Below are 18,475 nucleotides of genomic sequence, written 5' to 3' on the forward strand. Positions count from 1 at the left end.
TGTGGTGCCAGGTCCGCCGCAAATTCCTTATAAAATTCTGCCGTGTACCCATCCGGCCCAGGGGCCTTCCCCGACTTCATACCCCTGACACTATCCAGCACCTCCCTCAGCCCCAGGGGCTCCTCCAACGCCTGCCTCTTTGCTTCCTCCACCTGGGGAAATTCCAGCTCGTCCAGAAACTACCGCATGTCCCCTTCCTCTCCTCCTGGGTCTGCCTCATAAAGTCCCTGGTAATACTCTCTAAATGCCTCATTTATCTTCCCTGGCTCTGACACTACATCTCCAGCCCCAGTCCGGATCTTCAATATTTCCCTGGACGCAGCCTGCCTCCGCAGCTGGTGCGCCAGCATGCGGCTCACCTTCTCCCCATACTCGTATTGCACCCCTCTTGCCCTATGCAGTTGCCCTACCGCCCTCCGCGTTGTCAGCCTGTCAAATTGCCCCTGCAACTTTTTCCTCCTCGCCAATCCCTCCACGGTGGGCACCCTCAAATATTCCCTGTCCACCTCCACTATCTCGCTCGCTAGACGGTCATGTTCCACCCTCCTTTCCTTATTTCCAGAACCGTAAATGAGATAATTTCTCCCCAGGCCACTGCCTTCAGTGCTTCCCAATAAATGCCCACCGACACATTCCCATTCTGATTGAACTCCACATAATCCCTAATCGCCAACCGCACCTTATTATAAAAACCTTCATCCGCCAACAACTCCGAGTCAAACCTCCACCCCTGCCTATGCTCTCGTCCCGTCCTGAACCGAATATCCAGCCAGTGGGGTGCATGGTCCGAGATAACTATCCCCGGATACTCTGCCCGCTCCACCCCAAACAAAATCTCCCGATTCACTACAAAGTAATCAATCCTTGAATACACCTTATAGACGTGTGAAAAGAAGGAATACTCCCTTCCCCCTGAGTTCTGAAAGCACCATGGATCCACCATACCCATCCTCTCCATAAACCCTCCCAGCTCCCTCGCCATTCGTACTCTACCCATCGACCTGGGGCTCGATCTATCCACCCTCGGCTCCAGGACACAGTTAAAATCTCCTCACATGATCATCTGGTACGTGGCCAAATCCGGGATTGCTGCTAGCAACCCCCTCATAAAACCCACACCATCCCAATTTGGGACATACATATTTAGCAACACTGCCGGTGCCCCTTCCAATACCCCACTCACAATCACATATCTCCCACCCGGATCCCTCACCTCCTTCGCACTCACAAATCCCATTTTTTTGCTCATCAAAATCGCCACACCCGTCGATTTCAAATCAAACCCCGAGTGAAAAACCTGCCCGACCCACCCCTTCCTTAACCTAACCTGATCCTTCACACGGAAGTGCGTTTCCTGCAGAAAGACCACTCCCGCTTTCAAGCTCCTGAGGTGCGCAAACACACGCGACCTTTTAACCGGCCCATTCAGTCGCCGGACGTTCCACGTTACCACAAACTGCATCTTCAATGCTGCCATAACTAAATATTTCCTGCAGCTTTTGTTCCCTCTTGTCTATTCCAGTGCTTCCTGGTGAGCCTCTCTGCCATTTTGCACCCTCCAGAAAATTGAATTAATTGACAACTCCAATGCTTGTAAACTTACTCACTTCAAGTCCCAGATGCTCATCTCTACCCTGTGTCCACTGGCAGACATTGCCGTCTCAAACTTAAAATTCCCAGCCGTCTTTTCAATTCGATCCTTAAATTTGCAACCTCCTCCACTCCTCAACCGTCAAGATCTCTCCCATACCTATCTTTCTCTCATTTTGTTTTTAATTGGTCTGTTATTGTTGCCAAACCCTCAGTTCCCCTCCAACGAGTGACTTTATTCATAACAATTTCTAAAAGTACATTCAAAACATTTCAAATTGAATGTTTCAGGAGGTGCAATAAAATTAATTTTCTCCATTCAACATCTGAGGCGCAGCAATCTAATTTCAATCTTCTTGATATTTATAGTTTAGCCCAGGCATGCAGCCTACCCTGCCCATATATCTCTACCTACCATGCCCATATCACTACCTGCCCCACCCACATCTCTACCTACCCTGTACATCTCTCATATTACCCTGTCCACATCACTACCTACCCTGTCCACATCTCCAGCTACCTTGCACACATATCTCTACCTACCCCGCCCATATTTCTACCTACCCCGTCCACATCTGGGCAGCATGGTAGCATAGTGGTTAGCACAGTTGCTTCACAGCTCCAGGGTCCCAGGTTCGATTCCCGGCTTGGGTCACTGTCTGTGCGGAGTCTCCACGTTCTCCCCGTGTCTGCGTGGGTTTCCTCCGGGTGCTCCGATTTCCTCCCTCAGCCCAAAGACGTGCAAGTTAGGTGGATTGGCCATGCTAAATTGCTAAATTGCTCTTAGTGTACATAAAAACGGTTGTGTGGGGTTACTGGGTCACGGGGATAGAGTGATGGTGTGGGCTTGGGTAGGGTACTCTTTCCACATCTCTACCTACCTCACGCACATCTGTATCTACCTCGCACACATCTCTATATACCCTGCCCATATCTCTACCTACCCTGCCCACATCTCTCCACCTACCCTGTCTATATCTCTACCTACCCTGCCCATATCACTACCTACCCTGCCCACATCACTCTGCCTACCCTACCCACATCCTTCTACCTACCCTGCCCACATATCTACCTACCCTGCCCACATCTCTACCTACCCCAACCACATGTTTACCTAGCCTACCCACATTTCTACCTACCCTACCCACATCTCTACCGACCCTACCCACACCTCTACATACCCTGCCTATATCTCTACCTACCCTGCCCACAATTCCTTACATACCCCGCCCATATCGCTACCTTCCCTGTCTGCACCTCTACCTACCCTGCCAACAACTTTACCTACCCTGCCCACATCTGTCTACCTACCGCGCCCACATCTCTAACCACACTGCCCACATCTCGCTAACTACCCCAACCATATCACTACCAACCCTGCCCACATCTCTACCTAACCCACCCACATCTCTACCAACCCCGCCCACATCACTACCTACCATGCCCATATCTCTCTATACCCCGCCCACATCTCCGAGTACTAGATCTCTCTACCTGCCCTGCCCTCAGCTCGCTACCTACCCTGCCCACATCTCAACCTATCCTGCCCACATCTCTCTACCTCCCTCGGCCACATCTCTCTATGCTGCCCACATGTCTCCCTACCCCACCCACATCTCTACCTATCCTGCCCACATCTCTCTACCTACACAGCCCACTTCACTCCCTACGCTGCCCACATCTCTAGCTACCTTGCCCACATTTCTACCGACACTGCCCACATCTCTTTACCTACCCACCTCACATCTCTACCTACGCTGCCCACATCTCTCTACCTACCCCACCCATATCTCGACCTACCTTGCCCACATCTCTATCCCTACCCTGGCCACATCGCTCTACCTACCCTGCCCACATCGCAATAATAATCTTTATTGTCACAAGTAGGCTTACATTAACACTGCAATTAAGTTACTGTGAAAAGCCCCTAGTCGCCACACTCCGGCACTTGGTTGGGTACACGGAGGGAGAATTCTGAATGTCCACATTATGTAACAGCACGTCTTTCAGACTTGTGAGAGGAAACCGGAGCACCCAGAGGAAACCTACGCAGACACAGGGAGAACGTGCAGACTCGTACAGACAGTGACCCAAGCCGTGAATCGAACCAGGGACCCTGGCGCTGTGAAGCAACAGTGCTAACCACCTTGCTACCGTGACCGCCCACATCTTTATCTTCCCTGTCCACATCTCCCTATTTACCTTGCCCACAACTCTCTACCTACCCCGTCCACATCTCTACCTACCCCACCCACATTTCTGTACCTCCCCTGCCCATATCTTTCTCCCTAACCTGCCCACGTCTCTATCTTCCCTGCCCACATCTCTCTATCTACCCTACCCATATGTATACCTACCCCGCCCACATCTCTCTACATCTCCTGCCCACAACTTTCTATCTACCCCACCCACATCTCCATCTTCCCTGCCCACATCTCTCTATCTATCCTGCCCATGTCTCTACCTACCCTGTCCACATTTCAACCCACCCGATCCACATCACAACCGACCCTGCCAGCATCACTATCTACCCTGCCCACATCACTATCTCTGCTGCACACATCACTACCTATGCTGCCTACATTTCTACCCACATTGCCCACATTTCTACCTACCCTGGCCACATCTCTACCTTTCCTGCCCATATCCCTCTGCCTACTGTGCCCACATCTCTACCCACACTGCCCACATCTCTAACTACCCTGGCCATATCCCCACCTACCTCGCCCAAATCTCTACCTACCCTGCCCACATCTCTCGACCTGTCTGCCCACATCTGTAACCTACCCTGCCCACATCACTACCTACCTTGCCCACATCACTACTTACCCTGCTCACAGCTCTCTACCTGGCCTGCCCGCATCTTTCTACCTACCTCACCCACATCTCTATCTTCCCTGCCTACATCTCTCTACCTACCCTGCCCACATTTCTACCTACCCTGCCCACATCTCAACCAACCCTGTCCACATAACTACCTACCCCGCCAACATCACTACCATCCTGCCCATATCGTTACCTATCCTTTTTTAAAAATAAATTTAGAGTACCCAATTCATTTTTTCCAATTAAAGGGCAATATAGCGTGGCCATTCCACCTACCCTGCACATCTTTGGGTTGTGGGGGCGAAACCCACGCAAACAAGGGGATAATGTGCAAACTCCACACGGACAGTAACCCAGAGCCGGGATCGAACCTGGGACCTCAGCGCCGTGAGGCAGCAGTGCTATCATTACCTATCCTGCTCACATCTCTACCCATACGGTCCACATCACTACCTACCCTGCCCACATCACTACCTACCCTGCCCATATAACTACCTATGGTGCCCACATCTCTACCCACACTGCCCACATCTCTACCTACCCTGGCCACATCTCTACCTTTCCTGCCCACATCTCTTAACCTACCATGCCCACATCTCTATCCACACTGCCCACATCTCAAACTACCCTGGCCACATCTGCACCTATTCCACCCACATCTCTACCTACCCTGTCCACATCTCTCTACCTACACTGCCCACATCTCTCTACCTGTCCTGCCCACACCTATAACCTACACTGCCCATATCACTACCAACACTGCTCACATCTCTCTACCTGTCCTGCCCACATCTATAACCTACACTGCCCATGTCACTACCTACACTGCTCACATCTCTCCATCTACCCTGTCCACATCTCTCAACAAGCCCTGCACACATCTCTACCTACTCCGCCTACATCTATATCTACCCCACCCACATCTCTCTACCTACAATCCCACATCTCTACCAATCCTGCCCACATCACTACTTACCCTGCCAACATCTCTCTACCCTCACTGTCCACATCTATAACCTACCTGCCCACATCACTACCCATACTGCCCTCATCTTTACCTACCCAGCACACATCTCTACCCACCCTGCCACATCTCTCTACCTACCCTGCCCACATCACTACCTACTCTGCCCACATCACTACCTACCCTGCCCATGTCTCTACTTACCCCATGCAGATCTCTCTATCTAACCCGCCCACATCTCTACCTACCCTGCCCACATCTCTACCTACCCTGCCCACATCTCTACCTACCCTGCCACATCTCTCTACCTACCCTGCCCACATCACTATCTACCCTGCCCACATCACTACCTACCCTGCCCATGCCTCTACCTCCCCATGCACATCTCTCTATCTACCCCGCCCTCATCTCTTTCTACCCCGGCCTCATCTCTACCTACACTGGCCACATCGCTCTACAAACTGTGCCTACATCTCTACCTATCCGGCCCACATTTCCACCTACCCTGCCCACATCTTTCTACCGACCCTGCCGACACCTCTAAAAACCCTACTCATATCACTACCTATGCTGCCCACATCTCTCTACCCACACTGCCCACATCTATAAACTACCCTGCCCACATCACTACCTACCCTGCCCACATCATTACGTACCCTGCCCACATCTCTACCTACCCTGCTCACATCTCTCTACCCACACTGCCCACATCTATAAACTACCCTGCCCACATCACTACCTACCCTGCCCACATCATTACGTAATCTGCCCACATCACTACCTACCCTGCCCACATCATTACGTACCCTGCCCACATCTCTACCTACCCTGCTCACATCTCTCTACCCACACTGCCCACATCTATAACCTACCCTGCCCACATCTCTACCTACCCTGCCCACATCTCTACCTACCCTGCCAACATCTCTCTACCTAAACTGCCCATATCTCTCTACCTTCCCTGTCCACATCTCTATCTACCCTGCCATCATATATCTACCTTCCCTGCCGACATGTCTACCTACCCCACCCACATCTCTACCTACCCTGCCCACATATCTCTACCTACCCCTCCCACATCTCTACCTAGCCCACCCACTTCTATACCTACCCTTCCCATATCGCTCTACCGACCCTGCCCATATCTCTCTGCCTACCCTGCCCACATCTCGCTACCTAGCCAGCCCACATCTCTACCCCCCACATCTCTCTACCGACCCTGCCCAAATCTCTCTGCCTACCCTGCCCACATCCCTCTACCTAGCCATCCCACATCTCTACCCCCCACATCTGTCTACCTATCCCGCCCATATCTCTCTACCTAGCCTGCCCATATCTCTCTACCCACCCTGCCCACATCTCTACCGCCCCACATCTCTCTACTTACCCCGCCCATATTTCTCTACCTACTCTCCCCACATCTCTCTACCTAGCCCACCCACTTCTCTACCTACCCTTCCCATATCTCTCTACCGACCCTGCCCATATCTCTCTGCCTACCCTGCCCACATCTCTCTACCTAGCCAGCCCACATCTCTACCCCCCCACATCTCTCTACCTACTCCGCCCATATCTCTCTGCCTATCCTGCCCACATCTCTCTACCCACCCTGCCCACATCTCTACCCCCCCAACATCTCTGTACCTACCCCACCCATATCTCTCTGCCTACCCTGCCCACATCCCACTACCTACCCTGCCCACATCCCTCTACCTACCCTGCCCACATCTCTCTACCTAGCCTGCCCACATCTCTCTACCTAGCCTGCCCACATCCCTCTACCTACCCTGCCCACATCCCTCTACCTACCCTGCCCACATCTCTCTACCTACCCTGCCCACATCTCTCTACCTACCCTGCCCACATCTCTCTACCTAGCCTGCCCACATCTCTCTACCTAGCCTGCCCACATCCCTCTACCTACCCTGCCCACATCCCTCTACCTACCCTGCCCACATCTCTCTACCTACCCTGCCCACATCTCTCTACCTACCCTGCCCACATCTCTCTACCTACCCTGCCACATCTCTACCTACCCTGCCCACATCTCTCTACCTACCCTGCCCACATCTCTCTACCTAGCCTGCCCACATCCCTCTACCTACACTGCCCACATCTCTACCTACCCTGTCCACATCTCTCTGCCTTCCCTGCCCACATCCCTTTACCTACACTGCCCACATCTCTACCTACCCTGCCCACATCTCTCTACCTACACTGCCCACATCCCTCTACCTACACTGCCCACATCTCTACCTAGCCTGCCCACATCCCTTTACCTACACTGCCCACATCTCTACCTACACTGCCCACATCTCTACCTACCCTGCCCACATCTCTCTACCTACACTGCCCACATCCCTTTACCTACACTGCCCACATCTCTACCTACACTGCCCACATCTCTACCTACCCTGCCCACATCTCTCTACCTACACTGCCCACATCCCTTTACCTACACTGCCCACATCTCTACCTACACTGCCCACATCTCTACCTAGCCTGCCCACATCCCTTTACCTACACTGCCCACATCTCTACCTACCCTGCCCACATCTCTCTACCTACCCTGCCCACATCTCTCTACCTAGCCTGCCCACATCTCTCTACCTACCCTGCCCACATCTCTACATACACTGCCCACATCTCTACCTACTCTGCTCACATCTCCACCTTTCTCTTGCCCTTTCAGTCACTCTGTAGAAACGGTGTCTTGGACCAACTGGTCATTTATCCTCACAATGCCTGGTGTTGGTCGATGTTTCCTCTCTTGTGAAGTGCTTTTGGATGTTTTGAACTTTCAATGCGCTACATCATTGTTTGTTGCTATGTACGTATGTGTGCATTTGATATGTCTCCATGTCTGCCCCCAACTGGGTATTGTACACTCTGTCGGTGTAGCACTGCTTTACTTGTCTGGTATAATGAGGTGGGTCAGGGTTGTTGATTCCTACATTTCCACACTGCAGGTTACAGGAATAATGCCCAGTAATTACATGGGAAATTGAAGCCAGACCCTGAGCAGCAATTACACATTTGCAATCAAGGACTATTGTTTTACTCTTAGCTATTTACTTGCTCCGGTTTCCTCCCGCAGCCCAACGATGTGCGGGTTAGGTGGGGCTACGGGGAGAGGGTGGAGCGTGGACCTAGGCAGCGTATTATTTCAGAGGGTAGCTGCAGACTCGATGGGCTGAATGGTCTCGTGCGCAAAAGGAATGCTGTGGTTTCATTCGACTCCATAGTTCTAAATAAGTGGTAGAATCAGATCGTTTCGAAGTCAAAGAAGACAAGTTTGTTGTGTTCCCGAACACCTATAAAAAGGCTTGTGTTTACCGAGGCGTCCAATCATGGAATTTACTAGTCGCTGAATAATTAGTTATTTCACCAGGAAAATTGCTTGCTGTAGCTCTAGACTCTGCCAAAATCAAATCATTAAATCATGTTTCAACGAATGTCCTTTTTGTGGCCAAAAATGATGTGAGAGCAAATGTATTTGCTTACAAAGTGGTACCAACAAGCACAGATACCTGTCGTTTCACGATTAAAATCCACTGAATATTCTAAAACACGAAGCGGGCTGACTGTCCTGTCACTCTGCAGGCAGATGTGCTGTCGAACGAGAAACCGCTGTCATATCCATCGAGATTGGTATCCTGTGGAATTGTGTATGTTCTGCTCTGAGCGCTCGATCAGTAATTCCTGTATGTCAGGAAAGCATTTTTATCACATGGGCTGGAAGAGATCAAGGCCAAGGAGGGATGCCACTCTGACTGTGTCAATGTAACTTTTAGAAGTCGGTGAATAAACAAGTGGGAATGGTTTTCTCTGTCAGTCAGAGGGACACAGTCGGACTTATGGAATAACTCACAATATCCAGTAGGGCAAATAGAAAAAATGTCTCTGGGAGGCATCATTATATCGTTTTATCAATCAAGATTAATCGTAACAAACTGTCTGAAACGACTCAACATTAGAATCCAGACCAGAATGTAACCTATCCGTGTCCCTGCAGTTTTCGCTCCATGAAGACCCTGATTGCAGTAAATGTCGGAAGGATTTTCGTTTTCTTTTTCAAATTGATTTGAATCAAGCCAGCTCCTTAAGAGAGGCTGGTTTTGAACACAGCCCCAGATATTAACTCGTATCCTGCGTTGTTCACACATTCACGGGAGCAGGGGCATTGAGACTCTGTGTTCCCGGCTATTCTTCACGGCATCTTTAGTTTCTTGGACTCCACACATGGAGAACCGAGCAAACTGCAGCTATTGATTCTGTGAACAAACGACACCGAATCTTAGCGATCAAACACAATTCAATGTCATTTTATTCACACGTTAATTCATTGATTTAATTAGGTCATGACAAGAATTCTAAAGCATCAAAAGCAGAAAACAAAGGATGCTTTTCAGTGCTCCGAAGTTACTTTTCTGTGACATTTACCGTAAAGGTAACACAAGCGGTGAGAAAAATGAATTCTGCACAGAGGCAAGGTGACAGAGGCAACAACCCCACAGCCACCATTCGATTCATTGGGTCATCGTTAGGTGTTCACTTGACGCAAGCCGAGAGTGAGATGGATGATGAACATGTGACGAACTGTGATTCAAACCTATTGCATTTATTTAGAGAATGGAAACTGGTTACATGTTTAAAACAGAAAGGGAAGGCTAGTGTGAACAGCTCAGTAAATCTGCCAACTCACATGCTATGTTATCATAGACAAGCCATGTGGTAAACATTTTAATATCTATGATTCTGATATATAATTATTTTTCTATATTTTATGACTGCCTTACAAGTCCATTATCTTGATACTGTAAACAACTGATACAAAGGGCCCTCACTTCCGCAATTTGATTGACAGCATGCGTGGGAAAGATACCCTCTATCTGGGGACTGGTGATGTGGTGCTGGTGACCAGATGCTGGTGTTCTGGTGTCGAGCTGCTGGTGTCTACTGATGGTGATGTGGTGCCGGTGATGAGATGCTGGTGTCCCGCTGCTAGTGATGTGGTGCTGGTGATGTGGTGCTGGTGTCCTGGTGAAGTGGTGTTAGTGATGAGGTGCTGGTTCCTACTGCTGATGATGAGGTGCCAGTGATGAGGTGCTGGTGATGAGGTGCCGGTGATGAGGTGCTGGTGATATGGTGCTGGTGATGAGGTGCTGGTGATGAGGTGCTGGTGATGTAGTGCTGGTGTCCTGCTGCTGGTGATGTGGTGCTGGTGATGTGGTGCTGGTGATGAGGTGCTGGTGTCCTGCTGCTGGCGATGAGGTGCTGGTGATGAGGTGCTGGTGATATGGTGCTGGTGTCCTGCTGCTGGCGATGAGGTGCTGATGATATGGTGCTGGTGATGTGGTGCAGATGATGAGGTGCCGGTGATGAGGTGCTGGTGATATGGTGCTGGTGATGAGGTGCTGGTGATGAGGTGCCGGTGATGAGGTGCCGGTGATGTGGTGCTGGTGTCCTGCTGCTGGCGATGAGGTGCTGATGATATGGTGCTGGTGATGAGGTGCCGGTGATGAGGTGCTGGTGTCCTGCTGCTGGTGATGAGGTGCTGATGATATGGTGCTGGTGATGTGGTGCTGATGATGAGGTGCCGGTGATGAGGTGCTGGTGATATGGTGCTGGTGATGAGGTGCTGGTGATGAGGTGCCGGTGATGAGGTGCTAGTGTACTGCTGCTGGTGATGAGGTGCTGGTGATGTGGTGCTGGTGATGTGGTGCTGATGATGAGGTGCCGGTGATGAGGTGCTGGTGATGAGGTGCTAGTGTCCTGCTGCTGGTGATGAGGTGCTGGTGATGAGGTGCCGGTGATGAGGTGCTGGTGATATGGTGCTGGTGATGAGGTGCTGGTGATGAGGTGCCAGTGATGAGGTGCTGGTGATGAGGTGCTAGTGTCCTGCTGCTGGTGATGAGGTGCTGGTGATGAGGTGCCGGTGATGAGGTGCTAGTGTCCTGCTGCTGGTGATGAGGTGCTGGTGATGAGGTGCCGGTGATGAGGTGCTAGTGTCCTGGTGCTGGTGATGAGGTGCAGGTGATGTGGTGCTGGTGATGAGGTGCTGGTGTCCTGCTGCTGGTGATGTGGTGCTGATGATGTGGTGCTGTTGCTGAGGTGCTGGTGTCCTGGTGATGTGGTGCTGGTGATGAGGTGCTGGTGATGTGGTGCTGATGATGTGGTGCTGTTGCTGAGGTGCTGGTGTCCTGGTGATGAGGTGCTGACGACGAGGTGCTGGTGATGAGGTGCTGGTGATGTGGTGCTGGTGATGAGGTGCTGGTGATGAGGTGCTGGTGATGTGGTGCTGACGATGAGGTGCTGGTGCTGTGGTGCTGGTGATGTGGTGCTGGTGATGAGGTGCTGGTGAAGAGGTGCTGGTGATGAGGTGCTGGTGATGTGGTGCTGGTGATGAGGTGCTGGTGATGAGGTGCTGGTGATGTGGTGCTGGTGATGTAGTGCTGGTGATGTGGTGCTCTGATGTGGTGCTGGTGAAGTCGTGATGGTGATGAGGTGTTGGTGATGAGATGCTGGTTGTGAGGTGCTGGTGATGTGGTGCTGGTGAAGTGCTTGTGATGAGGTGCTGGTGATGTGCTGGTGAGGAGGTGCTGGTAAGGAGGGGCTGGTGATGTGGTGCTGGTGAAGTGCTTGTGATGAGGTGCTGGTGATATGCTGGTGAGGAGGCGCTGGTGATGTGGTGCTGGTGAGAAGGTGCTGGTGATGTGGTGCTGATGAGGAGGTGCTGGTGATGAGGTGCTCTGATGTGGTGCTGGTGAAGTCGTGATGGTGATGAGGTGTTGGTGATGAGATGCTGGTGGTGAGGTGCTGGTGATGTGGTGCTGGTGAAGTGCTTGTGATGAGGTGCTGGTGATGTGCTGGTGAGGAGGTGCTGGTAAGGAGGGGCTGGTGATGTGGTGCTGGTGAAGTGCTTGTGATGAGGTGCTGGTGATATGCTGGTGAGGAGGCGCTGGTGATGTGGTGCTGGTGAGAAGGTGCTGGTGATGTGGTGCTGATGAGGAGGTGCTGGTGATGTGGTGCTGGTGATGAGGTGCTGGTGATGAGGTGCTGGTGATGTGGTGCTGGTGAGGAGGTGCTGGTGATGTGGTGCTGGTGAAGTGCTTGTGATGTGCTTCTGGTGGTGAGGTGGTGGTGATGTGTTGCTTGTGACGTGGTGCTGGTGATGAGCTGGTGATATGGTGCTGGTGATGAGGTGCTGGTGATATGGTGCTGGTGAGGAGATGCTGGTGATGTGGTACAGGTGATGAGGTGCTGGTGATGAGGTGTTGGTGAGTGGGTGCTGTGATGTACTCCTGGTGATGTGGTGTGATGATATAGTTATGGTAATGAGTTGCTGGTGATGTGGTTCTAGTGATGTGATGCTGGTGATGAGGTGCTGGTGATGTTGTGCTGGTGATTTGGTGCTGGTAATGAGGTGATGGTGATATGGTGCTGGTGATATGGTGTTGGTGATGAGATGCTGCTCGTGAGGTGCTGGTGATGTGGTGCTGGTGATTGGACCTGGTGATGTGGTACTGGTGATGTGGTGCTGGTGAATTGGTGCTGGAGATGAGGAGATGGTGATGACGTGCTGGTGATGTGGTGCTGGTGAAGAGGTGTTGGTGATGAGGTGCTGGTGATGATGTGTGGGTGATGAGGTGCTGGTGATTGGACCTGGTGATGTTGTGGGGTGATTGGTGCTGGTGATGAGGTGCTGGCGATTAGGTGTGGGTGATTGGATGCCGGTGATGTGGTGCGGGTGATGTGGTGCTGGTGATGTAGTGCAGGCAATGAGGATCTGGTGATTAGGCACTGCTGATGTGGTGCTGTTGATGTGGAGTTGGTTATGTGGTGTGGCTGATGTATTACTGGTGATGCGGTGTGGGTGATGAGGAGCTGGTAATTTGTTGTTAGTGTTGAGTGGTAGGTGATGAGGTGCTGGTGATGAGGTGTTGGTGATGAGGGTCTGGTGGTGTGGTGTTGGTGATGAGGGTCTGGTGATGTGGTGCTGGTGATGTGGTGCTGGTGATTAGGCACTACTGATGTGGTGCTTGTGGTGTGGAGTTGGTTATGTGGTGTGGCTGATGTATTACTGGTGATGTGGTGTGGGTGATGAGGAGCTGGTAATTTGTTGTTGGCGATGAGGTGCTGGTGATGAGGTGCTGGCGATGAGGTGCTGGTGATGAGGTGCTGGTGATGAGGTGCTGGTGATGAGGTGCTGTTGAGGTGCTGGTGATGAGATGCTGGTGATGAGGTGTGGGTGCTGATGTGTGTGTGATGAGGTGCTGGTGATGAGGTGCTGGTGGTGAGGCGCTGGTGATGATGTGCTGGTGATGAGTCACTGGTGAGGTGGTGCTGGTGATGTGGTGCTGCTGATGAGGTGCTGTTGATATGGTGCTGGTGATTGGTGCTGGAGATGTTGTGCTGGTGATGAGGTGCGTTTGATGCTTTGCTGGTGATGTTGTGCTGGTGATTGGTGCTGGAAGATGAGGTGCTGGTGATGAGGTGCTGTGATGTGGTGCTGGTGATGAGGTGCTGGCGATTGGACCTGGTGATGTGGTAATGGTCATGTGGTGCTGGTGAAGTGGTGCTGGTGATGAGGAGCTGGTGATGAGGTGCAGGTGATGTGGTGCTGGTGATGTGCTGTTGGTGATGAGGTGTTGGTGATGTGGAGCTCGTGATGAGGTGCAGCTGATGTGGTGAAGATGATGTGGTGCTGGTGATGTGGTGCTGGTGAGGAGGTGCTGGTCAGGAGGTTCTGGTGATGTGGTGCTGGTGAAGTGCTTGTGATGAGGTGCTGGTGATGTGGTGCTGGTGAGGAGGCGCTGGTGATGTGGTGCTGGTGAGGAGGTGCTGGTGAGGAGGTGCTGGTGAAGTGCTTGTCATGTGCTTCCGCTGGTGAGGTGCTGGGGATGATGTGCTGGTGATGTGGTGCTTTTGATGAGGTGCTGGTGATGAGTTGCTGGCGATATGGTGCTGGTGATGAGGTGCTGGTGATATGGTGCTGGTGAGGAGGTGCTGGTGGTGTGGTACATGTGATGAGGTGCTGGTGATGAGGTGTTGGTGATATGGTGCTGGTGATGAGGTGCTGGTGATATGGTGCTGGTGAGGAGGTGCTGGTGATGTGGTACAGGTGATGAGGTGCTGGTGATGAGGTGTTGGTGAGTGGGTGCTGTGATGTACTCCTGGTGATGTGGTGTGATGATATAGTTATGGTAATGAGTTGCTGGTGATGTGGTTCTAGTGATGGTGCTGGTGATATGGTGTTGGTGATGAGATGCTGGTGGTGAGGTGCTGGTGATGTGGTGCTGGTGATTGGACCTGGTGATGTGGTACTGGTGATGTGGTGCTGGTGAATTGGTGCTGGTGATGAGGAGATGGTGATGACGTGCTGGTGATGTGGTGCTGGTGAAGAGGTGCTGGTGATGAGGTGCTGGTGATGATGTGTGGGTGATGAGGTGCTGGTGTTTGGACCTGGTGATGTTGTGGGGTGATTGGTGCTGGTGATGAGGTGCTGGCAATTAGGTGCTGGTGATTGGATGCCGGTGATGTGGTGCGGGTGATGTGGTGCTGGTGATGTAGTGCAGGCGATGAGGATCTGGTGACTAGGCACTGCTGATGTGGTGCTGTTGATGTGGAGTTGGTTATGTGGTGTGGCTGATGTATAACTGGTGATGTGGTGTGGGTGATGAGGAGCTGGTAATTTGTTGTTAGTGTTGAGTGGTAGGTGATGAGGTGCTGGTGATGAGGTGTTGGTGATGAGGGTCTGGTGGTGTGGTGTTGGTGATGAGGGTCTGGTGATGTGGTGCTGGTGATGTGGTGCTGGTGATTAGGCACTACTGATGTGGTGCTTGTGGTGTGGAGTTGGTTATGTGGTGTGGCTGATGTATTACTGGTGATGTGGTGTGGGTGATGAGGAGCTGGTAATTTGTTGTTGGCGATGAGGTGTTGGTGATGAGGTGCTGGTGATGAGGTGCTGGTGATGAGGTGCTGGTGATGAGGTGCTGTTGAGGTGCTGGTGAAGAGATGCTGGTGATGAGGTGCGGGTGGTGAGGCGCTGGTGATGATGTGCTGGTGATGAGTCGCTGGTGAGGTGGTGCTGGTGATGTGGTGCTGGTGATGAGGTGCTGTTGATATGGTGCTGGTGATTGGTGCTGGAGATGTTGTGCTGGTGATGAGGTGCGTTTGATGCTTTGCTGGTGCTGTTGTGCTGGTGATTGGTGCTGGAAGATGAGGTACTGGTGATGAGGTGCTGTGATGTGGTGCTGGTGATGAGGTGCTGGCGATTGGACCTGGTGATGTGGTAATGGTCATGTGGTGCTGGTGAAGTGGTGCTGGTGATGAGGAGCTGGTGATGAGGTGCAGGTGATGTGGTGCTGGTGATGTGCTGTTGGTGATGAGGTGCTGGTGATGTGGAGCTCGTGATGAGGTGCAGCTGATGTGGTGAAGATGATGTGGTGCTGGTGATGTGGTGCTGGTGAGGAGTTGCTGGTAAGGAGGTGCTGGTGATGTGGTGCTGGTGAAGTGCTTGTGATGAGGTGCTGGTGATGTGGTGCTGGTGAGGAGGCGCTGGTGATGTGGTGCTGGTGAGGAGGTGCTGGTGAGGAGATGCTGGTTAAGTGCTTGTCATGTGCTTCTGCTGGTGAGGTGCTGGGGATGATGTGCTGGTGTTGTGGTGCTTTTGATGAGGTGCTGGTGAGGAGGTGCTGGTGAGGAGGTGCTGGTGATGTGGTGCTGGTGAGAAGGTGCTGGTGATGTGGTGCTGGTGATGAGGTGCTGGTGATGAGGTGCTGGTGATATGGTGCTGGTGAGGAGGTGCTGGTGATGTGGTGCTGGTGAGGAGGTGCTGGTGATGTGGGGCTGGTGAGGAGGTTCTGGTGATGTGGTGCTGGTGAAGTGCTTGTGATGTGCTTCTGGTGGTGAGGTGCTGGTGATGAGGTGATTGTGACGTGGTGCTGGTGATGAGGTGCTGGTGATATGGTGCTGGTGATGAGGTGCTGGTGATATGGTGCTGGTGAGGAGGTGCTGGTGATGTGGTACAGGTGATGAGGTGCTGGTGATGAGGTGTTGGTGAGTGGGTGCTGTGATGTACTCCTGGTGATGTGGTGTGATGATATAGTTATGGTAATGAGTTGCTGGTGATCTGGTTCTAGTGATGTGATGCTGGTGATGAGGTGCTGGTGATGTTGTGCTGGTGATTTGGTGCTGGTAATGAGGTGTTGGTGATATAGTGCTGGTTATATGGTGCTGATGATGAGGTGCTGGTGATGAGGTGCTCTGATGTGGTGCTGGTGAAGTTGTGATGGTGATGAGGTGTTGGTGATGAGGTGCTGGTGGTGAGGTGCTGGTGATGTGGTGCTGGTGAAGTGCTTGTGATGAGGTGCTGGTGATGTGCTGGTGAGGAGGTGCTGGTGATGTGGTGCTGGTGAAGTGCTTGTGATGAGGTGCTGGTGATATGCTGGTGAGGAGGCGCTGGTGATGTGGTGCTGGTGAGGAGGTGCTGGTGATGTGGTGCTGATGAGGAGGTGCTGGTGATGTGGTGCTGGTGATGAGGTGCTGGTGATGAGGTGCTGGTGATGTGGTGCTGGTGAGCAGGTGCTGGTGATGTGGTGCTGGTGAAGTGCTTGTGATGTTCTTCTGGTGGTGAGGTGCTGGTGATGAGGTGCTTGTGACGTGGTGCTGGTGATGAGGTGCTGGTGATATGGTGCTGGTGATGAGGTGCTGGTGATATGGTGCTGGTGAGGAGGTGCTGGTGATGTGGTACAGGTGATGAGGTGCTGGTGATGAGGTGTTGGTGAGTGGGTGCTGTGATGTACTCCTGGTGATGTGGTGTGATGATATAGTTATGGTAATGAGTTGCTGTTGATGTGGTTCTAGTGATGTGATGCTGGTGATGAGGTGCTGGTGACGTTGTGCTGGTGATTTGGTGCTGGTAATGAGGTGTTGGTGATATGGTGCTGGTGATATGGTGTTGGTGATGAGATGCTGGTGGTGAGGTGCTGGTGATGTGGTGCTGGTGATTGGACCTGGTGATGTGGTACTGGTGATGTGGTGCTGGTGAATTGGTGCTGGTGATGAGGAGATGGTGATGACGTGCTGGTGATGTGGTGCTGGTGAAGAGGTGCTAGTGATGATGTGCTGGTGATGATGTGTGGGTGATGAGGTGCTGGTGATTGGACCTGGTGATGTTGTGGGGTGATTGGTGCTGGTTATGAGGTGCTGGCGATTAGGTGCTGGTGATTGGATGCCGGTGATGTGGTGCGGGTGATGAGGATCTGGTGACTAGGCACTGCTGATGTGGTGCTGTTGATGTGGAGTTGGTTATGTGGTGTGGCTGATGTATTACTGGTGATGTGGTGTGGGTGATGAGGAGCTGGTAATTTGTTGTTAGTGTTGAGTGGTAGGTGATGAGGTGCTGGTGATGAGGTGTTGGTGATGAGGGTCTGGTGGTGTGGTGTTGGTGATGAGGGTCTGGTGATGTGGTGCTGGTGATGTGGTGCTGGTGATTAGGCACTACTGACGTGGTGCTTGTGGTGTGGAGTTGGTTATGTGGTGTGGCTGATGTATTACTGGTGATGTGGTGTGGATGATGGGGAGCTGGTAATTTGTTGTTGGCGATGAGGTGCTGGTGATGAGGTGCTGGTGATGAGGTGCTGGTGATGAGGTGCTGTTGAGGTGCTGGTGATGAGATGCTGGTGATGAGGTGCTGGTGGTGAGGCGCTGGTGATGATGTGCTGGTGATGAGTCGCTGCTGAGGTGGTGCTGGTGATGTGGTGCTGGTGATGAGGTGCTGTTGATATGGTGCTGGTGATTGGTGCTGTAGATGTTGTGCTGGTGATGAGGTGCGTTTGATGCTTTGCTGGTGATGTTGTGCTGGTGATTGGTGCTGGAAGATGAGGTGCTGGTGATGAGGTGCTGTGATGTGGTGCTGGTGATGAGGTGCTGGCGATTGGACCTGGTGATGTGGTAATGGTCATGTGCTGCTGGTGAAGAGGTGTTGGTGATGAGGTACTTGTGATGAGGTGCTGGTGATATGGTGCTGGTGAGGAGGTGCTGGTGATGTGGTGCTGGTGATGAGGTGCTGGTGATATGGTGCTGGTGAGG

At 52.1% G+C, this 18,475-nt stretch overlaps 1 protein-coding gene across 1 annotated transcript in view; it reads left to right on the forward strand.

Annotated features, from left to right (window-relative positions):
- grm5b (glutamate receptor, metabotropic 5b) overlaps nucleotides 1–18,475 on the forward strand; it is a 966,940-nt gene that overhangs the window by 5,251 nt on the left and 943,214 nt on the right. The window lies entirely within an intron of this gene.

The sequence above is a fragment of the Scyliorhinus torazame genome, chromosome 15 (assembly GCF_047496885.1).
Source record: "Scyliorhinus torazame isolate Kashiwa2021f chromosome 15, sScyTor2.1, whole genome shotgun sequence".
In the NCBI taxonomy this organism is placed as follows: domain Eukaryota; kingdom Metazoa; phylum Chordata; class Chondrichthyes; order Carcharhiniformes; family Scyliorhinidae; genus Scyliorhinus; species Scyliorhinus torazame.